The sequence below is a fragment of the Plecotus auritus genome (assembly GCF_963455305.1).
Source record: "Plecotus auritus genome assembly, chromosome: 4".
Classification (NCBI taxonomy): domain Eukaryota; kingdom Metazoa; phylum Chordata; class Mammalia; order Chiroptera; family Vespertilionidae; genus Plecotus; species Plecotus auritus.
The window spans coordinates 43,430,589-43,444,358 of NC_137775.1; the positions used below are offsets into that span (position 1 = coordinate 43,430,589).

Consider the following 13,770-nt stretch of genomic DNA (forward strand, 5'->3'; position numbering starts at 1 on the left):
CACGCCGGCTGGGCGGGAGCTTGTATTTTTCTAAGAATATGTCCATTTCATCTAGGTTGTCCATTTTGTTGGAATAGAGTTGTTCATAGTATTTTTTCATAAACATTTGTATTTTTGTGGGATCGGCTATTACTTCACCTCTTTCATTTCTGATTTTGTTTATTTGGGTCCTCTCTCTTTGCTTCTTGGTGAGCCTGGTTAGAGGTTCATCAATGTTGTTTATCCTTTCAACAAACCAGCTCTTGGTTTTGTTGATCTTTTGTATTGTATTTTTTTTGGGGGGGCTCTATGTTGTTTATCTCCACTCTGATGTTTATTATTTTCTTCCTTCTGCTTACACTGGGCTTTTCTTGTTGCTCTATTTCTAACTCTTTCAGTTGTAGGGTTAGATAATTTATTACCATTGTTTCTTGTTTTTTTGAGATAGGCCTGTAGAGCTATGAACATCCCTCTCAGGACTGCTTTCACTGTGTCCCATCGATTTTTGATTGTTGTGTTTTCATTGTCATTTGTTGCCATGATGCTTTTTATTTCTTCTTTGATCTCTTTGTTAATCCAATCATTTTTTAATATATATTTTTATTGATTTCAGAGAGGAAGGGAGAGGGATAGAGAGATGGAAACATCAATGATGAGAGAGAATCATTGATCGGTTGCCTCCTGCACACCCCCCACTGGAGATTGAGCCCACAACCCAGGCATGTGCCCTTGGCCAGAATCGAACCTGGGACCCTTCAGTCCCCCGGCCGACACTCTATCCACTGAGCCAAACTGGCTAGGGCCAATCATTGTTTAATAGCATGTTATTTAGCCTCCAGGTGTTTGATTTTTTGATTATTTTTATTGTAGTTATTTCTAGTTTTATGCCATTGTGATCTGAGAAGATGCTTGATATGATTTCTATCTTCTTGAATTTGAAGAGACTTTGCCTGTGTCCCAATATGTGGTCTATCTTTGAAAATGACCCATGTGCACTTGAGAAGAATGTATATTCTGTGGCTTTGGGGTGAAATGTTCTGAAGATGTCAATTAATTCCATCTGATCTAGTGAGTCATTTAGAATTGATGTTTCTTTGCTGATTTTTTATTTAGAGGATTTGTCCAATGGTGTTAGTGGGGTATTAAAGTCCCCTACTATGACTGACTGTATTGCTGTTAATCTCTCCCTTGATATCCTCCAGAAGTTTTGTTATGTATTTGGGTGCTCCTGTATTGGGTGCATATATGTTTACCAGAGTTATATCTACTTGTTGAATTGCTCCCTTTAGTATTATGAAGTGGCCTTCCTCACCTCTTGTTATGGCCTTTACTTTGAAGTCTAATTTGTCTGATATAAGTATTGCTACCCTAGCTTCTTTTTCATTTCCATTCGCCTGAAAAACCTTTTTCCATCCCTTCACGATCAGTCGGTGTGAGTCCTTTGTTCTGAGGTGAGTTTCCTATAGACAGCAGATATATGGGTCAGGTTTTCTTATCCACTCAGCTACTCTTTGTCTTTTGATTGGGGCATTTAATCCATTTACATTTAAAGTTATTATTGATAGGTACTTGTTTGTCAACATTTTTATTCTTTATGCCTGTGTTCCCTCTTCCCTTCCTATTTCTTTTTTTTACAGCAGACCCTTTAGCATTTTTTGAATTGCTGGTTTGGTGGTAATAAACTCCCTTTGTCCTTTTTTGTCTGTGAAGCTCCTGATTTCCCCCTCATTTTTGATTCATAGCCTTGCTGGTACAGTATTCTTGGATTCAGACCCTTGCTTTGCATGACTTTGTATATTTCATTCCATTCCCTTCTGGCCTGATGTGTTTCTGTTGAGAAATCAGTCGCTAGTCTGATGGGGGATCCTTTGTAGGTAACTTTTTGTTTCTCTTTGGCAGCCTTTAAGATTCTTACTTTGTCGTTGGTATTTGCCAATTTAATTATAATGTGTCTTGGTGTCAGTCTTTTGGGGTTCATCTTGTTTGGGACTCTGTGAGCTTCTTGGGCTTGTGTGCATTTTTTTCTTTCCGATATCTGGAAAGTTTTCTGTCATTGTTTCTTCAAACAAGTTTTCCATTCCTTGCTGAGTTTCCTCTCCTTCTGGTACCCCTATTATGTGGATGTTGTTTCATTTTGTGTTGTCCCAAAGTTCCCTTAGGCTCTCCTCCTGTTTTTTAAGTTTGTTTTTTTTAGATGTTGCTCTGCTTGGGTATTTTTTCTACCTTGTCTTCTAGCTCACTGATGCGGTCCTCTGCTTCTTCTAGTCTGCTGATGCTTTCTATTGAGTTCTTTATTGCAGCGATGTCATTTTTCATTTCTTCTTAGTTCTTCATTTCCTCTTGGTTCTTACACATATTGTTGAATTTGTCTTCCATCCTTTTCAGCAACTTTATGACCATTGCTCTGAATTCTTTCTCTGTCATGTTGCTTGCCTCCATTTCGTTTACTTGTTTTTCTGGTGATTCCTCCTTTTCTTTCGTATGTGGGCTGTTTCTTTGTCTCCCCATGGTCACTCCTCTCAGGGTGTCTGGTTATGTAGCTCTCTCTCTCCTGTGTTGACTTAAAGGCACAAAATACAACACAACAAGACACAACACACAGGGCACCAAACACAAATGTATTCACGATACTAATAACCCCAGATAAAGATGACCACCAGAGAGAAGAGAATTAGGGAATATTAAAAGTGCAAAAATGATATTGGGAAAAGGGAAAAATGTAAGAGAGAAAATAAAGAGAAGAAAAAAGAAGGGGAAAAATATATGTATATAGGTAGAAAACTCCAATAAAACAACAACTAACCAAAAAAATGCAAACAACAAACACCCAGAGATGAATGCAAACTACAAACAACAACTAATCCAAAAAATGCAAACAACAAATATCCAAACAACAAACACTCAAATGAATTTGAGGAGACAGAGCTTATTTCCAGAAGGTAAGGTCAAGGAATTGAATGAATCTGGAAATAGCCACGGTTCAGTATAGAGGAGGTAGAAAGAGAATGAGTGTATGAGAAGAAAAGTAAAAAACAAAATACAAAAAAAAGAAAAAATATATATAAAAACATATAAAAGAAAATTTGTATATACATATATATAAAATTTTCTCCCTTCTTCAATCTATCTATCTATGTATTTGTTTACTATTGGAAAAGGAGAATAGAGAGTAGATAGGTGTGTGTTGGTTATGGGAATTAGTTAAACTATTAGTAGAAGAAGAGAACAAGCGAAAAGAGAAAAAACAGAAGCAAAACAACAACAAAAATACACACACACAAAAAAAACTAACCAACAATCAAACAAACAACAGCAACAAGACAGACAGAAAGAAAAAGACAAAAAAAAATTTGGATAGTGAAGAAAGAGAAGAGAGAAGTGTGTATGGGCTTGGAGCAGGGAAGAGGAAATTAGATCTATGAGTAAGATCAATTTTTAACAGGGAGTAAAAAGAAAGGATAGAGAAAAACTAAAGCAGGAATAGGGTAAGAGAAACAGGACAAAAAAGGGGAAAAGTGAGGAAGAGAGTGTTGGCATAAAGGAAAAACTGAGATAGAGTAAAATAATGCTAAAGGGAAAATAAAAATAGAATGTAGAACACTAATTCCAAAATAAAATAAAACTTTTTAAAAAGGGTAAAATAATAGTAGTAATAATAATAGTTAAAATTAAAAATATAGTAAACAAGGTAAAATCAAGTGAGAGAAAAAATTTAGTTTCTTAAATAAAAGATAAAAAATAAAAATGTGACATAGTGAAGGTCGTTCACTTCCTCTACTGTTCTGCTTGGCACATATTTTTCCTTTCTGTAGACAGCACAGTATTGAAGTTCCCTGCGATTTACTGCTCCTCTGTGTCATAAGCCACAACCCTGTTTTCAATCAGGCGGGATCTCTCTTCTCTTTGGTTCTCAGCCTGCCTTTAGTTGTATTTATACACAAGAGTCAATTTCTGCTACAACCCCTGGGTGGCAGTGTTTCTGTCTTAATATCTGGAGCTAAAAGGCCTCTCTACCCCATATTTAGCTTTTGCTTTTCCTGCCGCACTTAATACTGGGTTGGAGGGACAGACTGCCCCAGAGCTGGTTTTCTGTTCGTCTCTCCCCACTCTGATCCCCAGTTTCCACAAAAACAACTTTCCCTTGTCTCAGTGAGTGTTTTTATTTCTTTTTTCCTTTTATTGATTACAAAGAGGAAAGGAGAGGGAGAGGGATAGAAACATCAATGATGAGAATCATTGATCGGCTGCCTCCTGCATGCCCCCTACTGGGGATTGAGCCCACAGCCTGAGCATGTACCTTTATCGGGAATAGAACCGTGACCTCCTGGTTCATCGGTCAACACTCAACCACTGAGCAGACACCAGCCAGGTAACAGATATAGCTTTTTGAAAATGTAATGAACTGCTTAGGAAGAAGTTTCTTCACTGCCAGGAATGTTCAAACACAGACGGGGCTGACTTCTGGGTGGGATCTAAGTTTCTTTTTCCTGCCAAGGAGGAGAGAATGTAGTGATGGTTCGAAGACAGGATCAGCAAGCTGGTGTATTCTAGGAGGCAGGGATAGAGGGTTTCAGTACAAGAATCCATAGTTTACCCCACAGCAAAGAATGCATCCAGGCACCTCCTTTATTTCTCCTTCCATTCCCTCAGGTCTTTGAGGAAGACTCTTCTTCAGGGTCACTGCCTCTTCATGTTGCTCTCTATGTACGACTCCAGCAAGAAGATAATTTCATCCACCTGCATCTCGCTGGAGTCCAACTTGTTGACGTTATGTTTTAGAGTCTCTATCTGCTGGCGTTCAGGGGCTGTGATCACCTCCTCTATTTCCTGTAGCTATGCCTCCTCTGCACCTGTAGCCTGCATGGATGCGATGATGGCTTTCACCCTATGAGACTTTTCTAGGAGCCGCTTGTTCTCCTTGGTTTCAAATTCCCTCCTTTCTATCAAGTTGGTTATGCTCTTGTAGCACCTGTGCAGCAACATGCGGGCAACTGACAGGATGTTCACAGTGTACAAATAGAAGGTCCTGGAAGGGGCATGGTCTGGTGTTTTGGGAATTTCCTGGAGCAATATAAAATTTTCTGAGAGCATCTTATAAAGCATATCCTTCGCCTCCTTTGCTGGAATCATTGCAAAGTCTTCTACCTGCTTCTGTTCCAGGTGTTTCTTTTGCAAAACTAGACGAAATGTTCTGGTGCAGCGAGACCCAAATCTCTCCTGTACTACTGACTCCAGAGTGGCTGTGGCTAGGGATCCGAGAACCTTATGTAGGTTGATGACATACGTTCCTCCACCACTGTCGCCAGACTTTCCAACAAACTGTAGTGGATCATCTGCCAGCAGAGTGAGATACTGATCAAGAACTTGCTTAGAGATGTTGTAGCCAGCAGGTAGGGATCTGAAGATCTCATTGGAAGACAATGGCTGGGTGAAGGGGGCACTAGAGGGAGTGGTAATCTCACTCATTAGAAGCATGGTCCTTATGATCTCGCTGTTGGTCTGGTCCATCCTGTTGACAATGGCTTGGTCTCGGAAGTGCTGGTGGAATCTGTCAAGGTTGGCCTGCCAATAAATTCCATCATCTGGAATGGGCTCTTTATTATCTGTGCTATGTTTTCATCTCTTGGCCTTGGGCTCCCCAGTAGCATCATTTTCAGACGATCTCCTCCTTTTACCTTTCCCTATCAAGCTCAGTTTAGGAACCAGGTACATGTCCTTTTCACTGATGACAGGAGTGGGGGCAGGCTGCGGTGGCCCAGGCTCTGAATTCTCAGTGGGAGACACCAACGGGCAACGCTGCACAAAGTGCGTGTCTGCTAGTCGCACAAATGTGCTTGATACCTCAGCATAGTCCATGGTCTTGCCGTCTTCCACATAGTTTCTGTCAGCCGGTCTGCCACTCTCTTCACAAGAGCTGACATTGTCATCTTGCCATTCAACAGCAGCTCCTCCACAATCAGCTCGCCAGTGACACTGTACAGTGTTTTGGCAGTATAGATGTACCGGGGGTACCTGAGCATTCGCAGCACCCGGCTGCACTGGGCTTCATACTCCACCGTGCCACGTTTGTGCACTTGGTATGTCACCAGGTTATGCTGGATGAGGACACACAGGGCCTTTTTCACTTAGCTGTTTGGAGCAGCTGGCGTGGTGGCCTCTGCTTGGCTTGCGCCCCGAGGCAGTGATGGTGGCTCCCGCAGCAGCGGCCACAGGCCGCCGCAGTGAAGAAGGAGGAGGAGGAAGAGAAGGAGCAGAAGGCGGGGTGACGGGAATGAGAGAGGTGGAAATGAAAGATCGGCTGTGTCAAAAGAGCCAGAAGACAGAGAAAGGGGGCTGAGGACCGGTTTGAGGGGGTTTCTCGTGAGCTAGGAGAACCTGGACTGTGGAACAGAAGGAGCAGAGGGAGGGACAGGAGCGCAGATAGAAAAAAGCCTAGACATATGGGACCTCAGGCCACTTCCCGGCTCGTCGGCAGAAATTACTGAGGTCAGTGAGGATGTTAAGTCCCCCTTTCGGGTCATCTGGACTCATTCCAATTCATACTGAGGCCATGCCACATTACAGAAGTAGCTAGATTGGTGAGGAGACATCCTAGAGGTGTCTTAGGATCCGGTTTAGGTTTTTGATTGCCCATACCAAAACCTGGGGTCAGTAGCGGAGGCTAAGGACCAGCGTCCCAGCCAAGGCTACGAACGGGGAACCCGAGGGTCAGTAGGGGACATCTCCCTTACTTCCAAAAGGCCAGAGAACCGAGGGGGGGCAGGAACGTCTCCGCTGCCTCCCCAGGTTCGGAACCCCTCCTGGAGGGGCCTGGAAGGCAATCTCTGATGCGGGCCGCGGTTTACAGACAGAGACGCCGGAGAACGACTGCCAGGAATTAGCACGGGCTGGGACTTACCGCTGATGCTGCCGAGCCGGGGGGGAGGAGCCTGAGGGTCCTGAGCCACGAGGAGAGAAGAGGGGGGCACCCTGGACCGTGAATGGTCAAATGGGATGCTCGCACCCTCCCGGGTTTCACGGCACCAAATGTAAGGTTTGAGGCACAGGAAACAGGAGTCGGAGACCAAGGCATGTTAAAGAGGAAGTTTATTCCACACTAACGAGTGAGATTCATTACGGAGGAGGATAGAAAAAGCAGGATTAAAGGAGGGGGAGGAGGAGAAGGAGGACCCAGCCGGACTGCCTCGCAGACTGGGGAGACAGCCTCAGTGAGTGTTTTTAATTGGAAGATCCTATGTACTGGACTTAGCAAGCAAAAGTAAGGATTTAAAAAGAAAAAAGCCAGAGGATTCGACTAGACTTGCGTCTTTTTCCCCTGGCACTGCATGCGACTTTTTCCCCTCTGGCTCTGCACAAGTCTTTTTCCCCTGGCTCTGCTCAGCCAATACAGAACTTCAGGCTGCCTTTCTGAGCCCAGTCCAGTTGTGGGTTATCTAGAGTCCCCTTCTGCCAGCAGCCCTGTGGACCCCCTTCCACATTTGAGGGCTACACTGATCCCAATGGGTGCATATTTTGTGGGGTGCAGTTTTCCTCTGAGACTTGAGTTTCCGCTGCCTGCGTTTCTCCCTCCAGCCTGGATCCCAAATCTTACCTTTCTCTAGGCCAGTGGTTGGCAAACCGCGGCTCGCGATATGCCACAATTGCCTAATCCTCATAGCTTCCAACTACACGGTAACATTTAGTCTAGTCCAGTGGTTGGCAAACTCATTAGTCAACAGAGCAGCAAACCGCGGCTCGCGATATGCCACAATTGCCTAATCCTCACAGCTTCCAACTACATGGTAACATTTAGTCTAGTCCAGTGGTTGGCAAACTCATTAGTCAACAGAGCGGCAAACCGTGGCTTGTGAGCTGCATGTGGCTCGCGAGCTGCAGTTTGCCGACCACTGCTCTAGGCGATATCTGACCTCTCTGTCTGTGGATTGCCTCACCAGCTGTGTTTAATTCGCCAGTTCTGGGTGGGTGTTATTCAATTCAGCTGTTCCTTCTATCTGCTCTGTGAGAAGGCGCAGGGCCCGTCCGGGTTTTCGATGCCGCTTTGTCTCCCCCTGGACAGCCCGCGGTCTGGGAGGTTGAATCCTGGTGTTCGTGGGTTTGCAGCTGAGGCAGCTGGTCCCTGGGCATTGTGGTTGTAAGATCCTAGGAGGTATCCAAGGTCTCCCTGGTTGAAGGCTCCCAATCACAGCCAGTCTCCCCTTCAAGATGGTGCGGTCTCTGTGGCAGAGCTGGCCGCTCTGAGAGAGATTTCAGCAGCAGTAGAGGCTGCCCGGCCAGGGGAGTCCAGTCTGCCAGTCCCCAACAGTCCCTTGGAATATAGTTGTCCCTCACTCATAAATACAGACACTCCCCGCACGTCTACGCACTCTCCTTTTGTTCTCTCACTCACACACTATCTTGTAGCCTGCTGTCCCATCAGCAGCCATCTTGGATCTCCCCCTGGACTGAACTTTTTAAATTTTTTAAAAATTTTTTCTTGCAACCATATATTTGGCCCCCTAACCCTTTTCTACTCCTCTACCCCCCTTCCCTCTGGTAACCACCATACTGTTTTCTGTGTCTATGAGTTGTTGTTCATTTGTTGCTTTCAGTTTTATATCCCACACATAAGTGAAACCATGTGGTTCTAATTTTTTATTTTTCAATTATAGTTGACATACAACATTATATTAGCTTCAGGTGTACAACCCAATGATTAGACATTTATATAACTTACAAAGTATCCATCCTGATTGAACTAGTGCCCATTTAACACCATACATAGTTACCACAATATTATTGACTAAATTCCCTATGCTACACTTCACGTCCCCATGACTATTTTGTGACTACCAATTTGTACTTCTTAATCCCTTTACCCATCTTTACCCATACCTTTCAACCCTCTCCCATCTAGCAACTATAAAAATGTTCTCTGTATCTATAAGTCTGTTTCTATTCTGCTTGTTCATTTGTTTTGTTTTCAAATTCCACATATAAATCATATGGCATTTGTCTTTTCTGTCTGACTTATTTTACTTAGCACAATACTTTCTAGGTCCATTCTTGTCACTGTAGATGGCAAGATATTTTTTTTATGGCTGAGTCATATTCCATGTATATATGCACCACTTCTTTATCCATTCATCTATTGATGTACACTTAGGTTGCTTCTATAGCCTGGCTGTTGTAAATAATGCTGTGTCAGGCACTTTTCCATGGCCACTTTCTTGCCCTTCCATTATCATCCAGACCCACTCACTGTGTCTCTGATGAGAACTAATCTGGTAAATAAAACCTTTGTGCTCACGCAGTTATACGTTAGTATTTCTTTATGGGGCTTCTTACACTTTTTCCTGTCTTTGCTTTCTAACCAGGGTTCTTGGAGAAGAATTTCCAGGACAGGCAGATTTTTTTCTGAGTCACAGGGCTCGGGAGATGGAATGGTATTTAGGAAGCATAGATGGATATCACTTTCCTAATCTTTAAATCATGCCCATCTTCTTCACTTAAAATTATTACTGAATCACTGGCAACCAAATAAAAAGGTTAAAGTTGGCATACAAATAAAATAAATTCAGGAATTTCTTTGACAGTTTTTCTCTCAATAATGTTACTTAGACCTTTTTCTAAATATCTATAATAATAAAAGTATAATATGCTAATTAGACCGGACAGCTGAATGACCTTCCAGATGTCCTTCCAGACATCCTTCCGGATGACCTTCCCTTCTGTATGAAACTGGGGCTGCGAGGGCCGAGTCCCTTGCATGAATTTCGTGCATTGGGCCTCTAGTAAATGATAAGAGGTACTGACGTATTATAGTTCAAGATTCTATTATCTCGTTGTTTTGTCTGGAAAAGAAATGCCAGAAGTCACCTGCTTTTAGTATTGTCAGAAACACATGTGAGACAGTGTATTTTAAGCAATTAAAAATGTTTTAAACTAGAAATACCCTCAGGGTTGTAGGTGGTGATAGGCATGAAGATGTCTCTGCTAACTTTTAGAGCCCATTTTTAGATACCAGATTCTCCCCTAACAAAAATTCACAGAGGGTTCAATCACTGTCCATGAGACTAGATCTATTGAGAAAGAAAGACATTGTCCCTGGCTGTTGTGGTTCAGTTGGTTGGGGGATGTCCTGTGCGCTAAAGGGTCACTGGTTTGTTTCCTGGTCTGGGCACATGCTCTCGAAATTTTTTTTAAAAAGAAGAAAAAGGGAGGATGCCTCATAAGTTTATAAATTAACACATTAGCTTTCTTTGTTATTTAGCTTTAAAATAGATAATATTAAACACTTGATTAACAAAAATCACTATCGTCCTAGCTTACTTGGTTAGAGTGTCATCCCAATACTCCAAGGTTGTGGATTCGATCCCAGTCAGGGCACATACAAGAATCAACCAATGAATGCATAAATAAGCGGAATACAAATCAGTGTTTCTCTCTCACTAAAAAGATAATTAAAAAAAATTTTAAAGAGTTGATTGGTGAAGAATTCCAAACTGATGATTTTCCCACAATCATTTCCTCTATTAGTCTTACCTTAGTAACTGAAATTACTTTGCTTTCAGCCATACAGATCAGTTCATGGAAAGATAGTGTTAAAATACAAATGGCACCTGGTTTTTAAGATAGGTATGAACAATTTAGTTCAAATTATGGGACAGAATTAAAATATTGTGATACCATCTTGATTTCCATGTATTAGACACCAGGCCCCAGTGCCAACCCTTCGTGATTCTGGATTGGGGGTTTTAGAAAAACAGAGCCAGGGACATCGCAGCTGCTTTCTGGTATATTTGTCAACATCATAATAAAGCAAGTATGAGATTTCCCCAAAGTCAGAAGGCTGTTGTGATTGCTTCTTTTGTAGCCATGTAGCTGAGAGTTCTATTGGAGGTGTCTACCCGTCTATGGCAGTGGTGGTGATATTTGTGGCAGTAGCAACCACCAGGACACAGGGTCAATCAGCTTCAGATAAAGCTCCTAAAATGGTATACAGAGAGGAGTAAGACTGCCCTGCCCTCACAGAATGTATAATTTAGTAGATAAATGAGACGGGAACAACTTATTTCAATAATAGAAATTAGTTACAATAGCAGACATTTATCAAGTGCTTACTCTGTTCCAGACACTGTGTTACAAAGTTGATCCTTACCACAGAATCATGATGTAGGTACTAATATAATTCTTATTTTATAAGTGGATAAACTCAGACTTGGGTGAGAGGTGGGTGTCAAATAGTTTGCTCTTGAACACACAGGAAGTAGGTTCTTAAGCTAGAATTTAAACTCAGGAAAAATAATATGCGAAGTATTACAAACACAAAACCCAGTGGATCAGATGGGAAGAGAGACTTAACTGGGGAGATGGTTAAGTGTGGTTGCTGCCAACTCCCTGAACAGTACCTTGTCTTAAACATGATAAGCACATGTTGCTTTGTGTGTGTGTATGTGTGTGTATGTGTGTGTGTATGTGTGTGTGTGTGTGTGTGTGTGTGTGTGTAACCATAATGAGTTTATCATGAGTTTGGAGGAGGAAGTGGCAGGGGTCACATTTTGTGATTTGAGTCCGTGTTTTTCTCCGTAATTCTCCTGACCTGAAAGTAGACATAATGGAGAGGTTTTAGCATCCAAGCTTCATGACCAAGGGGAGCCAAATCTGACATGTAAAAGGAGTGCCAAGAATTTAGGTCCTAGAGATTATGGTGGATTCAGGCATAGATAGCTCTGCATGTAATTAGCCAGAGCTAATTAATTAACAGCAGACTTCCAGCCAGCCTAAGCTCTGAAAACCTAACGTTACAAAGCAGCTGAAACAGAGCTAAAATAAGGCTTTAGGTGTTGAAACTCTTCCCAAAGAAGACCATACAAATTGAAGCAGCAAATATAACTTTGAAATGGGTGAGAATACCAGAAGTGGAAGATTTCTGTTCTTTTTGAGGAGAGCAAAGAAAACCGAAGTTTAAGGGGTCATTGATAAAAGTTAAGATTTACTCCAAAAGGTATGTAACTTGTACCTAAAAAGATACATATCTTTTATATATCTTTTTGTATGTTTTTCACTTTATATAATGAGTATCTAAATAATTTATACTTTTATGTTCATAAAAGGTTGTATCTTTAGGTTTAAATATTTACTTCTGAAACATACAGAGCTAAGTTCTTCTGGAGCTCAAATGATTGTCATAAGTAGATTCCAGCTAGGAGTCTGTGTTTCTGAGTCCTGATGGGACAAGCCCACGCTATTTTATATGGTGAACTATAAGAAATACCTGATGTATGGTACGTGGAAGGATGCAGAGAGTGACACTGGTTAGTAATTTACCCAATGCGAAGCTCAAGGCAGGTTACAAAATTTCCTTTTTACTTAGAGTCCCAGAGCCCTTGAAGAAAGCTTTAGGGACTGACAGGTAGGTCCCTGTGATACTGACATTAGGACAAAGAGGGGAGATGAAATCCAGCCAGCCTCTGTGGAGGAAGGAGGTGGGGATTAATGCATCAGGAAGGAAAACAATTCACCTCGTAGCAAGAGAGAGATTCTAGTTGAACACCAGAAAAAAGGATATTATTTCAGTCTATTTTTTTTTTCTGTTGTTCAGATTCAGTCACTATTACTTATCTGTTCTCACGTTCACTGATTCTATCCTGTCATCGCCACTCTACAATTTAGCACATCCAGTGATTTTTATTTTTGGTTATTGTTGTTTTCAGTTTTCTATTTTCCATTTGGTTCTTCCTTAATTTCTGTTTATTTGCTGAGATTTTTATGTATTTACTGCAAGGGAATTCATAACTGCTTGTTGAAGCATTTTTTATGATGGCTACTCTAAAATCCTTGTCAGATAACTGCATCTGATTCATGTCAGTGTTGGTGTCATTTCAGTGCCTTTTCTAATTCAAGTTGTGATTTTCCCAGCTCTTAGTGTGATTTTCCCGGCTCTTAGGTGATTTTGTTGTATCTTGGACAATGGGGCTGCTGTGTTAGGAAATTCTAGGGTCTGTTTAAATCTTTTGTTTTAGCAAGCAGTCACTCTACTCTGTTTATATTTAGCATGCAGGTCCTGGTCTACTTGTAGGCTGTGGTTCCAATGACAATTTAATTTTCAGTCTTTGAAGTACTATTTTGGTCTACTTTGTTCCTCTATAAGACCATCGGAAAACACAGATATTTACATTCCGATTGGTAACAGTAGCAAAATTACAGTTATGAAGTAGCAACGAAAATAATTTTATGGTTGGGGGTCACCACAACATGAGGAACTGTATTAAAGGGTCGCGGCATTAAAAAGGTTGAGAACCACTGCTCTAGAGCCAGTAGGGTTCCCACTGATCCCTGCTGTTGAAACCTGTGGGGTCGAAAGCCATTTTCCTAGACCACACATCTGTGCCTCTGGGTTGGAAAAGGAAGTCTGCTGACAAGGATTGAGAGTAGTCCCTCAGGGCCACTTGTTGTCAGAGGAGCTTCTGCTCTGTTCCCCTTGCCAGTGCCCTTGGTCTGCCTGGAGTTTTTGGTAGGATATCCATTTGACCCAGGGAGAAAAGAGCCCGCCTGGTACATCTTCTGCCAGTAGGTTTGGGTTCGGGAGACATGGGATCTAGGATGCCTTCTGTTGCTGGGTAGGGAGGATCATAAGATACCCGGCCACTGTGTTGTTCCTCTGGTCTTGGGTCCCTAGCCAATCTGCCTTTCCCTTTTCAGAGCCCTCCTATGGTTGCCTCTTTCACTAGTTCCAGGGTTTATAGTTGTACTTACCTAGCAGGGACAAGGAGAGGCAAATCTATGCATCTTGCCTGGACCAGAAGCCCGCCA

At 42.2% G+C, this 13,770-nt stretch overlaps 1 pseudogene across 1 annotated transcript; it reads right to left on the reverse strand.

Annotated features, from left to right (window-relative positions):
- Nucleotides 1–4,656: 4,656 nt before the first annotated feature.
- LOC308246683 (DNA-directed RNA polymerase III subunit RPC3-like) lies at nucleotides 4,657–8,402 on the reverse strand (annotated as a pseudogene). Its single transcript has 2 exons — nucleotides 8,366–8,402; nucleotides 4,657–6,103 (listed from the first exon to the last, which is right to left on the reverse strand). The product of its transcript is annotated as a DNA-directed RNA polymerase III subunit RPC3-like (transcript).
- Nucleotides 8,403–13,770: the final 5,368 nt, after the last annotated feature.